Raw genomic sequence first — 16,182 nt, 5'->3', positions numbered from 1 at the left:
CCAGGACCAAACTATCAAATTTGCCTCTATGAGAGATGCTAGTCAATTAAACCGCTTCTCATCCAAAAGCTTGATATTACTTGTGTTCTTGCTTTCAATAATCGTATTACTTACTTTTATTGCTTTCGTGTGCCGGACTTGATAGTCGTGACTAGGATTCCCGACACAAACCAACCGAGACCGATTACGACTAGTGATCCTTCACTAGGGCTTGACACTCTCGCTTGCATTCTTGTCGTGTGATAGACAAGGGTGCGCGCCACGTTCTGGCTCAAAGTCCCAGACCGTGACATTTGGTATCAGAGCTCGGTCTTCACGACGATCTGCTGCATACGGTGACAGAAAAGGCCGCAAAACCGAGTGGGAACAAAGGAGAAACTAGAGCCCGAGTGTCGGCCTTAGAGAAATTACTTGAGGAGAAACTTCCGTATCTGGAAGGACTCGTGGTGAGTCTCGGGGGCACTCACCACATCGTAGATGAGACGGTAAAGAGGAAAGAAGACTGCCTTGGAGCCGTAATCGAGACGATAAAGGGGCATGAGTCCCGCTTTGATGCTATAGAGGCATCGATCCCGCGGGAGTTCGCGGAAGAGATGGGCTATGTCCACGAGAGACTCGGACAGCTCGAGAACATGTGTAATACATTGATGAATATGGCCGCAGATGGGAATTTCGGTGGGATTCCCAAGGTGAAGCCGCCTGCACCTCACAAGTATAGTGGGGCGAGAGACTCGAAATAAGTCGATAACTTCCTCTTCGACATGGAGCAATTCTTCTAAGCGAGTACGCTCGACGAGACACTTAAAGTCACTACCACGAGCATGTATCTAATAGATGATGCCAAACAATGGTGGCGCTCCAAATACGCCGAGATCGAGGCAGGGAGCATAGTGTTGGAGTCATGGGACGACTTCAAAAGACTCTTCAAGGAAAAATTCTATCCGGAGAATACTGAATTCCTAGCTCGAAGAAAACTCAAGAGCTTGAAGCATACGGGTTCTATCCGGGAGTACGTAAAAGCCTACTCGACGTGTATGCTGGAGATAACTGATATAACCGAGAAGGATCGTGTGTTCCAGTTTGTTGATAGTTTGAAAGAGTGGGCTCAACGAGAGATCATGCGACAAAGATCCGACTCCCTCTCCGCTTCAATGACCGCAGTCGAGAGACTAGTCGATTATTATACTGAGCGCAAAGCTGCGCAGAAGAAGGTATTCCCTGCAGCGAGTGGGAGTAACCCCAGATTTGGAGGAAACACGTCGCAAAACAAAGCTCCTTCTACGGGAAACAGCCGATTTCGCCTAGGGGGAGATTATAGAAGGTGGGGGCAAGCTAATCCCACTCCAACTTCCTCAAAGGGGAGCACGTCGGAAGCGTCTACCGTTAGAATACCATTTGCCTGTTTCTTATGCAAAGGACCACACTGAATGTCCGAGTGTCCGCACCAGAGGGAATTCAACGCCCTCAAGAAGAATTTGTCGAAGATGTCTGTTGAACCAAACTTCAAAAGGACGGACCAAGAAGTCGGCCTGGGGGATGATGGCGAGTTCAACGAACAGGGGGAAGTGGCACGGATGGGCGCGGTGCACATGATGTGTTCGATGGGGAAAGGCATCAACCTCTCTGAGGCCAAATCCACTGAGCTCATGTACGTAGAAGTAAAAATTAATGGAATTTGCACTTGTGCCATGATAGACACGTGAGCCTCCCACAATTTTGTTACCCCTAATGAGGCGAAGCGGCTCGGGATGGAGATAAACTGAGAAGGAGGAAAGATGAAAGCTGTCAACTCCAGCGCTAAGCCAATTCAGGGCATGGCCAAAGACTTAGTGATCAAGATGGGTGAATGGAGCAGAAGCTCGACTTCACCAGTGTCCCGATGGATGACTTCAAGATCGTCCTCGGAATGGGTTTTCCAAAGCGAACACCAACCTTCTTGGCACCCCATAATGGTTCCCTTATGATGGTCGGGTCAAAATCTTGCTTGGCGAAGACGGGAGGAGATCGTAAGATGAAGGGACCCCTCCTTTCGGCGATGCAATTGAATAGAGGACTTCAAAAGGGCGAGCCGACTTATTTGTGTACCGTGTCCATGAAAGAGGACACTTTTGCTGAATCAGAGGAACCCTCGATAATACGGGTGTTGGATGACAACAAAGACCTGATGCCAGATTGTTTACCTATGAGTCTTCCGCCACGACGCTCGGTAGACTATCAAATTGAGTTACTTCAAGAGACAAGACCTCCTGCTCGAGGACCATACCGCATGGCGCCTCCAGAATTAGCTGAACTTCGAAAGCAGCTAGATGACCTGATTCGCTCGGGGTCGATTCGACCTTCTAAAGCTCTTTATGGAGCCCCCATGCTCTTTCAGAAGAAACAGGACGATACTTTGAGATTGTGTATCGACTATCGGGCCTTAAACTGTTGGATCCGGTGTCCTCCAGTCAGTGCGGATAACGTTATGGCACATACACTTGTACGGACAAGTGGGAGCTTGTTGGGGCTGGTGTCCTCCCCAGTTAGTGCAATGACATATAAATCTCTAAAAGGATCATAGGGTATACTTTTGTAATATTATCAGTTGGTCCACGTTTATCAATAACGGTTGGCTTGCTAGATAAGTTTGACGTTATTGTCATACAGATGGCGGTGATCAACTGGTCCGTAAAAGTCACACCCATAGGATACGTTTGAGAGATGTGACGGTATGAAAATACAGTCATGTTGATGCCTAATATGACTAAACGGTTAGTCGGAGTTATTGACTAATAATTAGTCAAACGCGATATTGAGATATTTATTTAATACGGATTAAATAATACTGGCTAAGGTGAATTAAGCGGTTAATTCGTAAATTGAATATAAACGGTTATATTTAATTAATGTATATTGAATTGATTAATTATACAATATTGTCATTGTCGGACAAGTATTAACATGTCGACTGATTCATGTTATTAGTCGATATTTTAATATCCGATAACGGATAACGATTTATGATTAAAACCCGTCATATACATTTAGCAAAAGGAGTCGGACCACGAGTTAAATAAGGAGAAAGTGGAAAGCCCACTCCCTCCCTTAGCATTCGGTCGACCGAATAGAACAAAAGAAGAGTCCTTCTCTCCTTTTGACCTAATCCTTCTCATTTGAAGAAAAATTAGGGTTTTGGAGTCTTTTTCTCTGAAATTCTAGATCTCACATCAAAAACCTCACAAAAGCTCTCTCAATATTGCAAGGCAATTAGAGAACAATTTCTAGCACAAGGGGCATAGTCTCAGACGATCTTGGGTGCAACGATTAGGAGGAAATCTGCGTTGATTTCTGTTCTTAGGCCGTTTTGCACAGGACCCGAGGTTGATTCTTATTTTTTTATCGTTTCTCTTGTTTTTCGTTTATGACCATTAATCACATGATAAATTACGTTATAGTCCTTAATTTTAAGGGGTTTTATACGGATATTACCCTACAAGTGGTATCAGAGCGAGGCCACGTAAATTTTTCATCGTGATTTTCATAAAACGATTTGAATCGATATTTTTTTGCCTTGAAAACCGTGACATGTGGGTCACGTTTGATCAGTCGATCGAGGACTGTAGTGTCTCGATCGATTGGTTTTGTTTTCGATTTGTTTTTTGCATATTGTTATCATAAACGGTCTTTATAGCAATATGTTAAGGTTTTGTCAATTGTAGATTTAATTTTATACGAATTAGGTCAAAAATTGCAATTGGTTTTGTTTTGTCAAATCGATTTCACGAGGGTTTTTTTTACCCGATTGAGTACTCGCAGTACTTGATCGTTTTTTTTTAAAAAAAAAAAAAAAAAAAAACCCTAACTGTTCGATCGGGTGAAAAGTGTTTTGGCAGCGCAGAAAAATTATTTTTCCGAGTTTTAATTTTTCCTTTTTGGCCATAAAATGTACATTATACGGATTATGTACACTCGCTTGATTGTGAAACGGTTCACACACGTACCATTTAGTTATTTTAAAGCGGTTTAAATTAACGGATTGTAATGGATTAAAATTAAGTTGATAAAAGCGGTTTTGTCATATAATTTTAAGCGTTAAAAGGTGGTTTGGATAAATTTAACATAATTACGGAATTATGTCACGAATAATTTTTGTTTTAGTTGATGCAACTTTTATTTATCGTTACTTTTGAATGCCATGAATGTTTTTATTACGTATTTAATTTTACAAACGGTTGTAACTTAGTGTGGCCTTAGTAGATCGTGTTACCGTAATGATGGAACACGGTCTTGTTTGTATTTTGAGATCTCGCATCTCCGTTTTGGATTTTTCCTTGTAATTACAGTTTTAATTTAGAATGTAAATAGGTTTATATTTTGTAAATTTTAAATTGTAATTTTGAGAAGACCAAAGATGGAGATCAGATGCTCACTCCCATTGCATGGATCAAGGTGGAACATCAAGACAAGCTTCTCGGGTCCAACGGTGGATTCCAAAGTTGTATTATGTTTATCTTGCTAGGATAGGCCACACTAAGACTTTTATTTACGTTTTGTTTTTTTTATGTTTTTCATCGTAACGATAGTTTGCATCATATTCCGCCTAAAACCAAACCACCTAATATTTGCATGAAAACTGACTCATATAGAGGTTGCGCGTTAGTTTTCTATGACATACAGATGTCACACGGACTTAATAAGCCATCACCTAAGTTAATTCATTCACGTAATGCTAGATTTTCGTTCACTTTAAATGAATTAAAACTAAGTTGATGGGATCTTCCTCGTATAACAAAAAATTGAGAATAGTCTTTATAGGTCAAACTCCAATGAATCCCTTCTTCGTCGGTAGGCATAATATGACCCCTTCTACGTCGGGTAAGTTGGAACTGATTGACCTATTTTATCTCAACACTATGGTCACTCGTACGATCCTGTGATTATGGTGGACTAAAGATAGGATTTACGAAAATCTATCGACCAAGAGTTCTAACGGTAGAACTAGCCAAACAGTTGGCTTATCAATTTACGGAAATTGAGTCTTGGGATCATTTGTATAATTCTTGAGGTAGATCGATTATACAAGTGCAATGAGTCTACACGTTAAAATGAATTTTAAATAGACTTATATCACCTCGATGAGTTGCTTATTTCATTTTGTTTTTCTTTCTTTTTCAGTGTAGAACACGATCATTTAAACTGCTAATAAAAAAATGGCTGGCCGTACTGACGACCCAATGCCAAGTGCCACATTGGACCGTGAGTCCTGGCTTCGGATCTTCATGAATCGGATGAATCGATCTACTCGATCAAGAATGATGGATCAAACTTCGCAGATCGGGAGGCGGCATTACGGAATGCTGCCATTGCTTGACGGGAAGCTCAAATATCCGATAGAGCCCATCCCGCCAAACCCGGCCCCACGGCTGAGCTAACGAGATCGCCACGTATAGCGATTTCGTCATGGAAGCGGGTGCGATAAAGAACGTACTCATTTTTGCAATGGAATCCAATTTGCAGAAACGCTTCATAGCCCAAGGTGCAAACAAGATTTTCACCACGCTCACTAAGGAATTCTCGAAAGCACCGAGAATCGTGACCTATGAGCATACATGTCGCTTCTTTGAGGCGAAACTCCAGAAGGGCCAACCGGTTAGCCCACACATTCTCAGCATGATTGAGAATGTCGAGAAACTGGAGGCACTTGATTGTAAGATCAGCGAGAACATCGTGATCGACCGCATGCTTCATTCACTCCACGATGGTTTTGCGCTCTTTAGAGCCAATTACTATATGAATGATTTGAAGAAAAGTCCTCATGCACTACACTCCCTTCTCGTACATACCGAGAAGGACATGAAGTTTAGTGGGAGCCTGAAACAGGATGTTCTCGTTGCGTCAAACAAGGGCAAGGGTAAGTGCAAAGCTCAGGCAGACCTAGCAGTAGGTAAGCCGGAGTTTAAGAAGTCGGGATCAGGTAAGAGTGGGCCTGGTGAATCGAGCACCTCACTAGGCGCGACAAAGAGCAAGGACGGTAACATGGAATGCCATCACTGCCACAAGACTGGGCATTGGAGGCGTACATATCCTGTATACCGTGAGGACATAAAAGCAGGTCGCGTTACTCCTGTTGGTATGTCTACTTCTTCTTCTTTTATTCATATGATTGAGATTAACCACGCAAGTTACGGAACTTGGGTACTAGATACTGGTTGTGGTTCTCATCTGTGCAATCATGTGTAGGGCCTCCGAAACATCGAACCCCTCGTAAAGGGTGAGGTGGACCTGCGTGTCGGGAATGGAGCACGAGTGGCTGCCGTCTCGAGGGGAACATATGTGATCCAGCTTCCTAGCGGATTTGAGTTATTTTTATATAACTGCTATTATGTACCCAGTTTATCTAAAAACATTATTTCAGTTTCTGCACTTGACAAACTTGGTTTTTCATTTGTAATAGAGAATAATAGCTGCATTTTCTCATTACACGATATGATTTATGGCAAGGCAGTCTCCATGAATGGAATTTATGTTTTAGATCAGACCACCGAAATATTACACGTAATGAATAAGAAGTTAAAGGTTGGTGACAAAGATCAAACTTATCTATGGCAATCGCTGTATATGGGACACATTAATGAGAAACGCGTTAAACAGCTCATACAGAATGGAGCTATCTCGGCCTTTGATTTTGAATCATTTGGCACGTGTGAATCATGTCTCATTGGTAAGATGACTCGAATTTCCTTCAAAGGTGTTGGAATGCGCACTGCTGACCTATTAGGACTCATACATACGGATGTGTGTGGACCTATGTCAATCACCGCACGAGAAGGCTATAGGTATTTCATCACTTTCACGGACGATTTAAGTAGATATGGCTATGTCTACTTAATGGAGCATAAAAGTGAGTCCTTTGAGAAATTCAAAGAATACCGAGAATCGGGCAGAACCAATGGGTAGAAAGATTAAAACACTACGATCAGATCGTGGTGGCGAGTATCTTTCACACGAGTTTGATCAACACCTTAAGGACTTTGTGGGATTGTCTTACGCTTAACTCCACCTGGAACACCTCGGTTGAATGGTGTGTCCGAACGGAGAAATCGAACACTACTTGATATGGTTCGATCCATGATGAGTCACACCGTATTGCCTGTTCATTGTGGGGTTATGCTCTTACTCGTCACCTGCTCTAGTACTTAAATCAAGTCCGTCTAAAGCTGTTGACAAGACTCCATATGAACTATGGAAGGGAACGGTCCCTAACTTGTCCTTTATATGGGTTTGGGGCTGCGAGGCATATGTCAAGTGGAGACACGAGGATAAGCTCGGCCCACGATCGGTCAAGACGTACTTTATAGGTTATCCTAAAGGAACATTTGGTCATTACTTCTATTCGCCAACCGAACAACGTGTATTTGTTGCGGCTAGTGCGACATTCTTAGAGAAGGAGTTTCTCGAGAACGCGAGTAGTAATAGAACCTTCGAACTGTCGGAGATTCCAGAACCAAATGCCGAGCAACCATTGGAGGAACCAATTCCTTCAATCCCGGCTGCGGTTAGTATTCTTGAGGAACCTAGGAGGTCGGGTAGAGTCTCTATTCCTCCGGACAGATACATTGGTATGGTCGAGGAACATGACATAGATGACATTCTGCTCTTAACGAGTAGTGAACCCGCAACCTATAAAGGTGCCATGACTAGTTCCGACTCAAAGCTATGGCTTAAGGCCATGCAATCCGAGATGGACTCCATGTATGAGAACAACGTATGGGATCTTGTTGACTTGCCTGCTAAGGTTCGTCCCCTTCAATGCAAATGGCTTTACAAGATAAAGCATTATGTGGAAGGTCAACAAGATATCTATAAAGCACGACTAGTTGCTAAAGGTTTCACCCAAGTGCCAGGTTTACACTACGATAAAATTTTTGCACCCATAGTCATGATGCGTTCCATTCGGATTATCTTAGCGATTGCCGCTTTTCATGACTATGAAATTTGGCAGATGGATGTGAAAACCGCCTTCTTAAACGGTTATTTGGAGGAAGAGTTGTACATGGTACAACCCGAAGGTTTCATCGATCCTGAACATCCTAAGAAAGTGTGCAAGCTTAAGCGTTCCATTTATGGACTTAAGCAAGCTTCTCGGAGTTGGAATCATCGTTTCGACCAAGTGATAAAAGAAAATGGATTTACTCGATCGGTCGAGGAACCATGTCTATATATCAAGTCGAGTGGGAGCAAGATTGTCTTCCTAATATTGTATGTTGATGATATACTCCTGATTGGGAATGACATACCTCTCTTAACTTCCGAAAAAGTATGGGTGAAGAACCATTTCCAGATGAAAGATTTGGGTGAGGCACAAAGAATTTTGGGCAACCGTATCTATCGAGATAGATCATGTCGGAGGTTATCTCTCAGTCAGGAGTCTTATATAGACAAGATTCTAGAGAGATTCAGCATGACTAACTCCAAAAAGGGGTTTCTTCCTATGGCTCCAGGGGTGCATTTGAGCAAGTCTCAGGCACCAGAGACACCGGAAGAGAAAGAGCGCATGACCCGGATTCCTTATGCTTCGGCTATAGGATCAATCATGTATGCCATGATATGCACACGTCCGGACGTGGCATATGCATTGAGTATGACAAGTCGATTCCAACAGCATCCAGGTGAATCACATTGGATGGCTGTCAAGAACATTCTTAAGTACCTACGGAGGACTAAAGATTGGGCATTGACTTATGGAGGCGATCAAAAGCTATGCGCAACCGGCTACGCAGATGCTAGCTTCCAAACGGATCGAGATGACTCGAAATCTCAGTCTGGATTCGTTTTTACTCTTAATGGCTAATAACGATCACCGGAAGAGTTCCAAAAAAAGTGTTACAGTAGATTCTACGACTGAGTCCGAGTACTATGCCGCGTCTAAAGCTGCAAAGGAAGCGATATGGATGCGTCAATTCTTACAAGGACTATCTGTATTGCCTAGTTCGAATGACCCGATCACCATCTATTGCGACAATAGAGGTGCCATCTTCCAGGCTAAGGAGCCTAAGTCTAGCAACAAGTCTAGACATGTACAACGGAAAGCTCATCTAATCCGAGATTACGTGGAGCAAAAGGAGGTAGTGATAGAAAAGATTGCTACAGATGATAATATAGCTGATCCTCTCACTAAACCATTACGACAAGATAAGCATGAAGGGCATGTTATTTCCATGGGAATTAAACGTGTTCCTGAGTTGTAGTACTCTTTTATGGATTAGATTCATTTTCTCGTGTACTCTATACGACATCATCGTTTTGATATTTATATATTTTGTTTTTCATGTGGAGTTGTACGACAATCTTGAACACCACAAAGTGAACTGAACAAAGATTATATTTTTGGTCCTTAATTGCCTAAGTGAGCTGATAACTCTGGCAATTATTTTGTGACGTTGGTTGATGGTGGGTTCAACGAGCCATAAGTCAAACGGTTGACTGACCAATCACAGAGGCGAGTTATACGGATATATCGTAGGACACAATTGTGACAACGACGTGGAGTCCTAAATGTTTTATAATATTCGGTGCCAGGTCGTGGATAGGACCTCCATGGTGATCCTAAGAATCGATTTTTTTGACTATCGACTATCTCTTGAGATTAAGGCATATTTTGGGTGACTTTGCTTTCTTTCTCACGGTCATCCGTAACAGGGGGCCAAGTAGATTTTTTCTGGGTCATTTCATACTGTGCTTAGATCGGCAGGAGTCGAGTTGAAGGAAATATTCAGCCTTTATCAGGTATTCGATATTTCGCAGGGCCACTCGAGGAGCTGTAACTGAAATGCATGGCCATGCTCGAATACGGATTCGTTTTATCAATTAAGTTACTCTCTAGTCGGGGAAACCACTCTTGATACAGATCGATTGTAAAATACGACCTTGCGGATACGGATCTGCAAATTGTTTTACATTGAGTGGGAGAAATTTTAAATGGATATGAGAATCGGTTATCGCGCATACGCTTGTACGGACAAGTGGGAGTTTGTTGGAGCCGGTGTTCTCCAGTCAGTGCGGATAACGTTATTGCACGTACACTTGTACGGACAAGTGGGAGCTTGTTGGGGCTGGTGTCCTCCACAGTTAGTGCAATGACATATAAATCTCTAAAAGGATCAAAGGGTATACTTTTGTAATATTATCAGTTGGTCCACGTTTATCAATAACGGTTGGCTTGCTAGATAAGTTTGACGTTATTGTCATACAGATGGCGGTGATCAACTGGTCCCTAAAAGTCACACCAATAGGATACGTTTGAGAGATGTGACGGTATGAAAATACAGTCATGTTGATGCGTAATATGACTAAACGGTTAGTCGGAGTTATTGACTAATAATTAGTCAAACGCGATGTTGAGATATTTATTTAATACGGATTAAATAATACTGGCTAAGGTGAATTAAGCGGTTAATTCGTAAATTGAATATAAACGGTTATATTTAATTAATGTATATTGAATTGATTAATTATACAATATTGTCATTGTCGGACAAGTATTAACATGTCGACTGATTCATGTTATTAGTCGATATTTTAATATCCGATAACGGATAATGATTTATGATTAAAACCCGTCATATACATTTAGCAAAACGAGTCGGACCACGAGTTAAATAAGGAGAAAGTGGAAAGCCCACTCCCTCCCTTAGCATTCGGTCGACCGAATAGAACAAAAGGAGAGTCCTTCTCTCCTTTTGACCTAATCCTTCTCATTTGAAGAAAAATTAGGGTTTTGGAGTCTTTTTCTCTGAAATTCTAGATCTCACATCAAAAACCTCACAAAAGCTCTCTCAATATTGCAAGGCAATCAGAGAGCAATTTCTAGCACAAGGGGCATAGTCTCAGACGATCTTGGGTGCAACGATTAGGAGGAAATCTGCGTTGATTTCTGTTCTTAGGCCGTTTTGCACAGGACCCGAGGTTGATTCTTATTTTTTTATCGTTTCTCTTGTTTTTCGTTTATGACCATTAATCACATGATAAATTACGTTATAGTCCTTAATTTTAAGGGGTTTTATACGGATATTACCCTACATAAACAAGTTGACAGTGAGAAATCGCTACCCTATTTCTCTGGTAGCGGACCTGTTCGATCAGTTACAGGGCGCTGTGTACTTCACCAAGTTAGATCTGAGATAGGTTTATCATCAAGTTCGAATTGCCGAAGGAGATGACCTAAAGACAGCTTGCGTGACGAGGTATGTGTCTTTCGAATGGTTGGTCATGCCCTTCGGGTTGACGAACGCACCTGCCACGTTTTGCACGTTGATGAACCATGTATTCCATGAGTACTTGGACAAATTCGTGGTGGTGTACCTGGATGATATCATTGTGTATAGTCGCTCTTTGGCTGAACACGTCGAACACTTGAAACTTATGTTTGCGAAACTGCGAGACTATCATTTATTTGTCAAAAAGGAGAAGTGTGAGTTTGCCCAACCTAAAGTCAATTTTCTCGGTCACAACGTGGGGAAAGGGAGACTTAGAATGGATCCGAAGAAGATTACTGCAATCAAGGACTGGGGTACCCCAAGAAACGTGTCGGAGCTTTGCTCTTTCTTGGGGCTAGCAAACTACCATCGGAGATTCATCCGGGAGTACTCAAAAATTGACGCCCCACTAAAAGATTTGCTGAAAAAGGATATCAAGTGGGAGTGGTCTATCGACAGAAGAAGGGCCTTTGAGAGGCTCAAGGAAGCGGTGATGCAAGAGCCCATCTTGGCGCTGCCGGATATCACCAAACCCTTACTAGACGGATGCGTCTGATTATGCCCTTGGGGGAGTACTTCTCCAAGAGGGTCAGCCAGTGGCCTTTGAGAGTAGAAAGTTAAATGGGGCCGAGAATCGGTATGCTGCCCAAGAGAAAGAACTTCTTTCTATTATTCATTGCCTGCGGGGATGGAGACACTATCTCTTGGGATCGAAGTTTTTCGTCAAGACGGATAACACCGCGGCATACCACTTCCTAACTCAACCCAAGCTCAACAGCTGACAAGCTAGATGGCAAGAGTTTTTGGCCGAGTTTGATGTGGAGTTCACTTATTGACCAGGAGCAGCGAATAGGATCTCTAATGCCATAAGCCGTAGGTGCAACTTGACCGCACTGCACACGATCGCTCACTTGTCCACTACTACTGTGGTCATAGATATTCGAGCTAAGGCGAAGGAACACCTCGACCAAGATCCAATGGCGAGGACTCTGAAACATTTGGCCTTAGAAGGGAAGACTCGCAAGTTTTGGGTGGAAGATAGGCTTCTATTCACGAAGGGACATTGTATCTTTGTTCCAAAGGCGGCTGGATTGAGGAAAATTTTTCTACAGGATTGCCATGATACCTTGTGGGCGGGTCACCCGGGATGGCAGAGAACTTTATGTATATTGAAGAGAAGTTACTATTGGCCGCAGATGAAGGATGATGTGATGGAGTATACAAAGACATCCGCTAAATCCGTTGCCCGTGCCAACACGGCCATGGGAGAGTATCTCAATGGACTTTATCTCTAGGTTACCGAAGGTAGGGGCGTTAAGTGTGATCCTTGTCATTGTGGATCGATTCTCGAAATATGCAACTTTCATTCCCCTTCCTAAGGCGTGTAGCGCTGAAGAAACTGCCACAATGTTCTTCAGGCATGTTCTAAAATACTGGGGATTGCCTCAAAGTATAGTCAGTGACCGCGATTCTCGCTTCACGTGACTATTTTGGGGAGAGTTGTTCAATCTCCTGGGTTCCAAGCTGTGGATGTCCTCAAGTTACCATCCCAAAATGGATAGCCAGACTGAATGATTTAATAGCATGTTGGAAGAGTACTAAAGACACTTTGTGGGGGCAACTCAAATGGAGTGGATGAGACTCCTTGATGTTGCCCAGTTCTGTTTTAATGTTCAGACGAGCTCTTCTTCCAACAAGAGCCCGTTTGAGTTTGTTACAGGTCAACAGCCGTTATTGCCTTCCACAGTTGCAGATACCTATAAAGGCCGGACAAAGAAAGCTCGCGAGTATGTTAAAGAATGGAACGTGAATGTCGAGATTGCTTGAGCTTACTTGGAGAAAGCATCTCGCCGCATGAAGAAGCGGGCAGATCAGAATCGGAGACCAAGGGAGTTCAAAGTAGGCGACATGGTGATGGTGAAGCTGAACAAAAGGCAGATGAGATTTCTCCGAGGACGGGACAAGCGACTAGTGCGAAAGTATGAAGGCCCCATCCAAGTGATCAAGCGGATTCGGGAAGTAGCATACAAGCTTGACCGCCTTGCCTGGATGAAGTGTCACCCTGTCTTTCATGTAAGCTGTCTGAAGCATTACCATCCAGATCCTGAAGATCCCACCCGTAACAAGAGCAAGCGTGCCAACATCCGTTCCAATCAACTTCCAGCGACATCAGCCGACTGAACCAGCCATGTAGAGTTTCAAGCATTGCCGAGGATGGCAACAAATTAGGTGGGGGAGAGTGTAATGAGCCGCAGTTGTAGCGCACAATCCCTAAAAATTGCGCGCGGTGTTTCCACTTCGAACCCTTAGATTTCTCATTTGTACTCATGTATTTTCTTTTCTATTTTTAGTTTCATTTAGGGGTCATTTGGTTGCCACTTAGAAAACATAGGCATTGGAAAATCCCATGATTTTGAAAAACGTGGGTTGTTTGCTGCTTGCCATAAATTTTGGAAAATATAGGAATTAGCACTTCCCAGGAACTTCCAATGCCTACATGATGTGGGAAGTTGCTTACCTACTCTCTCCTTGGTCATTGGAAGTTCTTGTGGAATTTAATTCCTACATATGTAACCAAACACTTTTCTAGAAATTCACCCGAATTGGATGAGGGAACTTAATTCCCATGAATTGTATTTTCCTAGGAAAATGAAGTTCCTTGATCAACCAAACAACCCCTTATTACTCCAAGACTACTTCATGCGTGTCGAATCTTGGAGCCTCGTTTTCACTTTAAGATATGTTTTTAGGCATTTAGAAAACATATCGCTATTCTACACAATCAATGTATCCTGCTACCAGGATCAAACTATCAAATTTGCCTCTATGAGAGGTGCTAGTCAATTAAACCGCTTCTCATCAAAAAGCTTGATATTGCTTGTGTTCTTGCTTTCAATAATCGTATTACTTACTTTTATTGCTTTCGTGTGTCGGACTTGATAATCGTGACTAGGATTCCCGACACATGCCAACCAAGACCGATTACGAATGCACTAGTGATCTTTCACTAGCGCTTGACGCTCTCGCTTATATTCTTGTCGTGTGATAGACAAGGGTGCACACCACGTTCCGGCTCAAAGTCCCGGACGTGACACATGGCACCTAAACTAAGTCCCAAGAACCCATCACCCAACAAACCCGTTACTAGAACTGGGTCTGTAGGAAATATCGGTATACTTCATCAAGAATTCGGATTATAACGAAATTATAATTATGAATATACGAGTCATAAATGAAATTACATAAATAAAAGTAGAGATTAGAATCAACCTTTGGTCCTAGCAATTTGGCCTAAGAACAATATCGAGATCGATATTCTCCTAATTGTTGCACCAAAAATGCTTTGAGAAATGCCCTTGTTCTTGCTAGAAAGAGATCCCTAAAAATTGATAATTATTTTTAGGGTTTTTGTTTTGTAATGAGAGAATTAGGTAAAAAAGAATAAAAAAAATGATCTCCCTTTTTCTCTCTTAAAAACCGTCCAAATCGAGTGAATAAGGCGAAGATATTTTTCTTCCTCTTTTTCTCCTTTTTTTCGGCTTCACCAACCACCAAAAATAAGGAGAAAATCTTCTTATTTTTGGTTGTTCTCTAAATGTATAAAATGTGTATTATTTATCAATTGTCATTAATGTTGTCATGTATTAATAAGTCTATCCACAACAGTTTGTAGTCCATTTATTAATACCGGTCTGTCAACATTTATTATGACAATTTCGTATAATATATACATTAACCATAAATATCGCATATTTATAATTTGCTTATTAAATATAACCGTTTACGTTTAATTACGAATTAATATCTTAATTCGTTTAAGCTAACATTATATACATTAATTAAATATAACAGTTTATATTCAATTTACGAATTAACAGTTAATTCATCTCAGCTAATATTATTTAATTGTATTAAATAATCGTCTCATCATCACATTGACTAACTGTTAGTCAAATACATGGACTAACCGTTTAGTCATATTAGGCACCAATGTGATTATTTTTCATATAATCACATCTCTCAAACACATCCTTTAGGTGTAACTTTTAGGGACCAGTTGATCACCGCCATCAGTATGATAATAACGTCAAACTTCTAGCAAGCCAACCGTTATTAAGTAAACGTTAATCAACTGATAAAATACTAAGTATACCCTTGTGAACCTATAAGAATTTTATATATGTTATCACACCAACCGTGGAGGACACAAGCTCCAACAAACTCCCACTTGTCCTCACAAGTGTATGTGCGATAACCGATTCTCATATCCTAAAATTTCTCCCACTCAATGTGAAACAATTTGCAAAATCCGTATTCACAAAGGTCGTATTTTACAAGTGATCAATATCAAGAGTGGTTTTCCCGACTAGAGAGTAACTTAACTGATAAACGAATCATCATCCGCGCATGGCCATGCATTTCAGTTACAACTCCTCGAGTGGCCCTGAGAAATGACTAAACCTGATAAAGGTTGGATATTTTCTTCAACTCGAATCCTGCAGATATAAGCACAGTATGAAATGACCGAGTGAAAATCTGCTTAGCCTCCTGTTATGGTCGACCATGAGAAAGAAACCAAAGTCACCCAAAAAATGCCTTAATCTCAAGAGACAGTCGATAGTCAAAAGAATCGACTCTAGGAACACAATGGACGTCCAATCCACGACCTGGCACCGAATGTTTTTAAACATTTAGGACTCCATTACGTTGTCACAATTGTCCTACGAGGTATCGTTATAACTCGCATCTGTGATCGATCAGCCAACCGTTTGACTTATGGCTCATTGAACCCACCATCAATCAAGTTCACAATATAATAGCCAGAGTTATCAGCTCATGTAGGCGATTACGGACCAAAACAAATATAATGTAATTCAGTTCACTTTGTGGCGTTCAATGTTGTCGTGCAATCCACATGAAAAACAAAATATGATATAATACGATGAAG

The sequence above is a fragment of the Silene latifolia genome, chromosome Y (genome assembly GCF_048544455.1).
Source record: "Silene latifolia isolate original U9 population chromosome Y, ASM4854445v1, whole genome shotgun sequence".
NCBI classification, from domain to species: Eukaryota; Viridiplantae; Streptophyta; class Magnoliopsida; order Caryophyllales; family Caryophyllaceae; genus Silene; species Silene latifolia.
Note: the sequence above shows the minus strand (reverse complement) of the source record.